The following is a 7,538-nucleotide window of genomic DNA, read 5'->3' on the forward strand; positions in this document are numbered from 1 at the left end:
AAAGCAGAATAAGGCCAGTGTGTGTATGTAGCAGTGCGAGAAAAACCAGGAGGAAGAAAGAGAGTATAAAAAAAACAAGGAAATGCCAAAAGGATTAAAAATGTGCAAAGCAAACTGAGTTCAGCCAGGAGTAATCTGGTCACAAATCCTGTGAGAGGCAGACTCTTAGCTTTTAAAATCACAAGGAAGCTATAAACCGGTGTAACCCTTCTGCCAGGTGCTGTCAGCAGCAACAAAGGGCCAGGTTCTAACATCTAGCTGTTCTTCTTAAATATAACTGTAAGCAGAGTCAGGATGAGCTCCACCCTGACATCTGGTGGTGAGGTGTGGCAAGTTGTGGAAAAGAACTTCAGGGGCTGATCTCATTTGCATAGGCACACCCACCCCACCTAGAATGAGGCCATAGCTGCCCAAATGGTCACTTTGGCTGCTGTGGGATCCCCAGTGTCTCTGTTATTGGGGCAGGAAGAATAAATTGTTATTACCCTGACTATGGGAACTGTGCTTGGAACTGTACTTGGCCTTTTGTTATGATGGAGGGACTTGCCATCAACTAAGTAGCACTCGCTAGGCAAGGGACATGGGTTCCAAAACTCTGTGAATTGAGGCAGAGTGGGAACAGGTATTTATACTTGGTGGTATGGGCCCTCTGGTGAGGGCTTTACATGCTAATAGCACTTCCTCCTCTCTCCACTGTGGAATGTCAGAGCTAATGTTGACTCCATTAGGAGTCTGGTTACAGGCTGCTGAGCTGAATTGGCTTTGGGCTAATGGTGCACCAGCACCGAGGCTCCCCTACTACAAGCTGAAATCACAAAAGAGCTAAAAACTGACTAAGAGCTGAAATCACCGAGTGTTGTGTTAAGTAGTGGGGGAGCCTGAAGATATATGGTGGAGCAGTTTGCGGGACGGCTGGAGTGGCTTGTGGACCGGCTGGTGGAGCAGTTCATGGGACGGCAGGAGCTGCTTGTGGGATGCCGAGCGGAGCAGTTTGTTGAATGGTGGGAGCTGCTTGTGGGACGCGGAGCAGTTTGTGGACTGGCTGGTGGGGCGGAACAGAGAGGAGCAAAGCCCTATGGAGCTGTGGGGCAGCCAGTTTCAGATCATGTAAGGTGCCCCTTACCTCTTCTCCACCCTCCATCTCCACCCAGGTTGGGAGGTAAAACTCTGCAGATAAACTTTCGAACTCTGGGGCTGCCCTGACCAGGGACAGAGACTTCAGGGACTTTGGGTGATTTCGGGTTGCTGGACTCAAGAACCCAAGGGAAAGGACATGCCCCAATTTGCTTCGGGTGGGTTTTTGCTCATGGGTTGTGTTATGAATCCTGTTCGTGGTGTTTCCCCAACATAATGCCACATTGTCTATCTCTGTTATTAAAAGACTTTTTGCTACACTCAGACTCCGTGCTTGCGAGAGGGGAACTATTGCCTCTTGGAGGCGCCCAGCGGGGGTGGTATATATTTGTCCCAGGTCACTGGGTGGGGGCTCGAGCCGGTTTTGCATTGTGTTATTGGAATGGAAACCCTAGATACTGAACCCGGCCCTTGTTGCTGCCAACTCTGATGGGCAGAAGGGTTACATAACAAACATACCAGCTTGAGCCACCACACAGAAAACTAAATACCACCCCTGGGCACCCTTAGCAGGCAATATTTATCTTCTCACAAGCCCTGTGTGTATAATATCAAGGAAACTTTTTAAAGAAGAAAAGCAATGCATTATAAATTTGGGAGAACACAACAATACATCAACAAATGTCTATGCGACTAGTAAGTAAAATATCCACCCCGATAGTGTCCTTTGCCTCAGTTTCCTCACCTGCTGGTGTGAACATCCAGTGGACAATGTCCCTTTGACACATTAATTTCCTCCCCCCTTCCTCTCTGGTGGTGCAACCCACTCATGGTTTGTTGTCAGTGGTTAGTGTCATCCCAGAGCTCGGGAGTGGACTCAGGCAAGTCCATCTCCAGCCCCTAGGGGGGAAGTGCTGCTTGGCTTTAAATCCGGAACATCCCTTTCATCTGGTCTTTATCATGGTAGACATGTCACTTTCTCGGGAAGAGACTCAGACAATCTACAACTCAGATTTTTCAAGCTCTTAAGAAGGTATCTCAAACTTCATTAAGATACAGGAATAACTGTATTTTTTATTTAACAACTATATACTTTTCCCCTTTTTTTAGACTCTAAATGCTTTGGGGCAGGGACCACATATTCATGTCTTTGCACAGCACTTGTTGCAATGAGGCCTGGTTCTTATTGGGGCTGCTGGATATTTATGAAATATAAATATTATACAATAGTAACACACCCAAATTTAGAGGGGGGATCTTTTTTGTAAAAAATCACCTAATAAACCTCAGTACAAAATGTAAAAGATCGTGTTTCCTTTATACCTTCTTTCCATTCTATACTAATGAAAGTGAAAGTTTGTTGAAGGTTCATCAGATCAAACCCAGGATAATAACCTGTCAGTTGGCTGATCTGTTCTTGGCAAGAACGTTTGCTGAAATACGGAAGGGGAAACACCCCTTGGCCCATTCCACTCTTATATAAAGAGACTCTATATAAAGCCCAGCTCTTCAGGGAGAAGGCAGCATCTCTGGGTTTGCATTTAACGTGCAGCAGAAATGGACTCCAAAGATAGCACCAAGCCCACCATGCCTGCAGAGCCACCTCTGAGTGATGATGACACATCTTTGTGTGACATTGGATTGCGATTTGTGTGCTGAGGGTGTGCCTGCGTGCCCATCCTTGACCATGCTGGAGAGGAGGGCTGAGTGAGTGCTGTCCACAACACAGCTGAGCAACCACTCTCGTACTTGTGAGTCTTGTATCCCACACACTATCTGGTCTCTTGTCAAAGAAGCTTTCATATTTCCAAAATTGCAGCTGGCTGCTAGACCTTTTAAATCAGTTCTGTCGTCATAGAGTTATTCCGCTCCCTGCCATGCAGCTCTGAATGTTCTCTCCTGCTGTCTAGGACTGGATTACCCCTGGCATCACGTGTTATACTTTATTGTGTCTGGATCTTCTGCCACGTAAGAACTCACTCTGACACGGGGTTAATTAACAACCTCCAGTGTTATAGCCGCTGCTTACAACATGGCTTCTTCAGCCTTGTGGCTTCTCAGACAGCTCCCCGGGAGGTGCCACTTCCAAACCGTTCCCCATAGGAAACATAAAGTGTCTGTTGCCGTTGTTACACTGGGCTCCACTGATTGTCCAAAGAACCAAACTCAGAAAAGGAAAATCAAAATTTCCATCTGGGGCTTGCTACCCAGCGACACTCCCAGGGCTTCCCACCTGGAACCACCCTTCTTCAGGGACCACTGCAGGAGACACTCAGGACCCCCACAGTTGAGTTACTTGCTGGCTTTTATAATCCCCTACTCCCTTTCCAGCTGGTTCTGATAATTGACCAGGGCTGGCTGGCCTCAGACCTCTGGCCCTTAAAGAGGCAAGCCACCCTCTTACACTCATACACATTGTTATGCTCTTGTTCCCAAATGCCGACTCTGTGTCCACGTTCCAATCCAGCTTTGTTGGAAGAGAAAAGCCCAAAGTTCAGTTATGCCTATTGCTGTTTTACTGTGGATCTTCTGTGCAATTCACCCCTCTCAGGCTTTGCCCAGCTGGTAAATGCCAGCCAGCAGCCTTTGGCGCAGGCCGTATCACCAGAGGGCACTGTCATGGCCAGCAGGCCCAATACTTGGCTGGCCTTTTATCGTCCATCTGTTTGTTTACAGAGCCCCTACCCAGGCAAATGGCCTGAGAGGCAGCAGAGTCCAATGAAAACATTTCATCGTGTGCGATGTGTCTCCTGCAGATCATCCAAATCACCAGCAGTGGAAGCAACGGGGAAGTGACTGAGCAGACGATGATGGTGAGCAGCCAGGAGAACGTGGCTGCCTTTCACGTCGAGGGCAACACAACCTCAGCGACTGTCGTGCATGACTATAAACCCGTGAGTCCCACAGATGTTCCAGGCTGACGTGAAAGAGTAAATGGGATCTCAGAGCGCTGGGTGTGAAAATTATTCCAACAAGACTGGTGTGTGAACCCTTAGAAATGCCTGGCACATGAGGCAGGTCAGGACAGAAACCAGAACAAGAGCTTACATGATGTGCTGCTTTCTCCACAGTGGCTAGATCACATATAATAGGTCATAAGTCCACAACTGCCTCTAAGCTAATAAAGACGGTTCTTTTGCTCAGCTAGTAGCCTCAACTAAGCAGAGGCTTATGGCTTTAGATCCAGAGGTGCTAAGTTCAGTCCCCACTTAGACCAAGAATAATCACCGCTGTCATTCTAAAATCAATCCTGCAGTTAGCTCTGGGGTGTAGAGCTTAAGATGCCTGTGTAAATGAGGCAGCCATGCAGCAGGTCCAGACTCCAGAGGAAACACATGTACATGAACCAGTCTGATGTATTCCTTTCAGTAGAGCGTATGTGCACCGCTGTCCACACAGCAGGATTCCCCACAGGTGAGGGGATTTGACACTGCAAGAATCACACGGGCACATCTGCTAGTGACAGTCACAAACCCCTGGGACTGCCAAGAAGAGGGTCACTGGTGATAACAGTTTTACTGTGACACAGGCTTCTCTGTCCATTAGCAGCTGGGCCGAGACTGTGCAGACATCACAGCAAGGAGCCTATTCAGCAGATATCAGGCTTCTTTTCCTCATTGCCTAGTGCAGGGGGTGTCAAATAAATTCTGCAGTGAGGGCCCACTTACCCTTCCAGTTAGAGTCTGGGGAGCCCTGCAAAGGTGAGACCACCATTGATAACAGGCAAATTTTCATTTTCACTAACTGCACAACACGCCCCTTTTGATAGTGAAATTAAATACTGCATTTAAAGCCAATAGACAGCCGCCCTTACTCTGTCCATTAACTGAGCTCTGTGTTTCTCCACTATGGCCAGTCCCCACCCTCTCCAGCTTCTTGTGACTATGGCTGGTCCCCATGCCGCTCCAGCTTCTTGTGATTTTCCTTCCCTCAGTCCCTTACCCCTTGGGCACTTTCTGTCCTCCGCCCCACTCCCACCCCGTGGGAATTCGCACAGCTCAGCCCCCCTTGGCACATGCCTCCTTCCCCAAGCCCCTTTCTCTCTTAACCAGCTTCCTTTGGCGTCCTCTTCCATTTCCCCTCCAGGCAGTAGCTTCCCCCACCTTTGGGTGCTGGCGCACAGGGCTCAATGGTGGCCGGCGGGAGTGAGGGAGGAGACTCTTCCCTGCAGCTGGGCTGCTGAGAGCAGCATGAAGCAGTGGTGGAGGCAGATCAGCAGCTGCTCTCCTCAGTCTGGTGCTGTGGGGCCTGGCAGCCACGGGAACAAGGAGGGTGATGGGTAGGGAAGGAACCTCCTCTTTGAGCTCAGGCTGTGGGGCCGCTGGTGGCAACCGCTCAGGAGGGGAGAGGGCTCAGTTGCCTGTGGCCAGTCAGACACAAGCTCTCCTCAGCCATGCCCCCTCAGGGCTATGGGCCACATGCCCTGGAAGAATGAGCTCTGGGTCCTGGGAGCTGGAGCTGGCCCATGGGCCATACATTTGGTGCCCTTGGACTAGCCTTTGGTGGATGGGCTGGCTGCCTCCTGAGCACCACCTCATGGCCTGAGATTGCTCTGCAGGCACCCTGCCTCAGTTTCCTTCTTTTTCAGCTCAGGGTCCCTTAAATTAAACTACTAAACAACGCTTCTTTGGCTAAGCCAACCCCCTCCTTGGGCTGGAGGTAACAAAGTAACAAAAGTATCCCCATATAAAGTTCTCCAATTTGCATGAAGTACTTCCAGTCTTTCCCTCTGGGGTCTCCCAGGCCTTCCCTGCCTGGGGCCTTTCCCCTGAAACTCAGGGCCCCCTGATGGAGTCTAGACACTCCCAGCAGTCTCCATGGTTGTGTGTCTCCCTGTGCATCCCCCTCTCTGCAGCTTCCAGCTGCTCTTTATGGGGGAATCAGCTCCTCTGTACCAAGCTGCTTCAACTAATTAAGGTATAGCAGGCAGGCTAACTGGAGAGGGCTGGCCACATGCAGGCCCCCAACTCTTACAGGGGCAGGCCACCCTGTTACGTCTTTCACATTAAAGCTCCCAAAGCCTCTACTGTGGTGCTGTAATAGCTGATTGCCAGCTATGCTGCTGATCTGCACACTCCTCCCGCTCTCTGGACTGGAACACCTGAACCCATTTCACACACACTGATGTACAATGGGCTGTGGGTTCAGGCACTGAATGCCTGAGTGTCCTGTCACTTGTGCAGCCAGCCTCTCTCCCCATTGCCTTCCAGGGTCTCATTGGCCTCCGGGTACAGGACAGAAGGGAGTGTTCAGCCTGGCTGAAATTACCCAGAAAATCGAGAATTTTGACACACAGGTAAGTGGAGCAGAAGGGGGAGCCAGCTTGGCCAGGGAAGGAGAGATTGACTAGCCTGACACAGAACACCCTCTGCGGTGTCAGAGAGAGGTGATTCTCTAAAAGGGATTTTCACTGACAAAAATGGAAGAACTGATACAGTTCCCAGCGTGTTTCTGGGAGCAGGCAGCTCCAATCAGAGCTGGAATATTTCCCTTTTTTCCTCCCTTAAATTTAATTTCAGTTTTATACGAATGCAAACAGTTTTGCCTTGTTTCCCAGCAGGGCCCTGGAGAAGACAGCTTGTCCTACACCTTCAGTGAGGGTCAACTGGCCAACCGCACAGCGCTGGGAACGACTCTGAACATTCTCTGCAGCGACATCCCCATCTACTGGGCTGGGGTCGGAGCCCTCTGTTTCAAACATTACGTCAGCGATGACATGAGTTACTGAGGGGTGTGTAGTAAGGGACAACATGACACATCCACAGCTCAGGAAAGGATGGAGTCACAGGGCTCATTCCTGTCCTGTATTCTCTGAGAAAGATTCAGCATGATGCTGTGAGTTGAAGCAAAAGAGGCCAGTGCCTCTGGGAAGGAGAATCTACAGGGCCCTGCTGCCATTTTCTCTCACTTTATTGTTTTCTTCCTACATCCTCATGGTGACCCTCCCACCAGCTAGAGTTCTGTACGCTGAACCCTTTGGAAGGAAGATAACAATCACTTGCATTTCCCTACAGTTTTTGCAGTCCAAGAGCACCCCCTCATGGCCTGGCATTGCAGACTCTAAGCCTCAGTTCCCCCTCATCTCCGATGGGTCTTTTGGCCTTCAACACAGTGTAGGTGCTGAGGTGACCCTAGGCCATAAAAGTCCATCCCTTACCAAGTAATCAGAGTCCAGAGGAAAGCACCAACCCCCATCTTCTACCACAGATGTGCTCAGAGTGGGCCTTCCTCACTGGGCAATTGCCACAACTTTTGCCATCTTAGTCTTTTGGAAGTTCATAGTTGCACCCCCAATTTACATGTTGGTAGGGTAACTCAATAGAACCCTTATTTCATGAAGTAACTGGTGTTGAGGAGTTTATAAAAATCTACAAGTTCATAAAATTGAATAGTAGGTATGGTGCACAAGTTGCAGAGTGGTACAGTGCATTGCTTTCTTTGCTGCTTTTACCAGCAGGAGAGTG

Source organism: Caretta caretta, chromosome 22 (assembly GCF_965140235.1).
Source record: "Caretta caretta isolate rCarCar2 chromosome 22, rCarCar1.hap1, whole genome shotgun sequence".
NCBI classification, from domain to species: Eukaryota; Metazoa; Chordata; order Testudines; family Cheloniidae; genus Caretta; species Caretta caretta.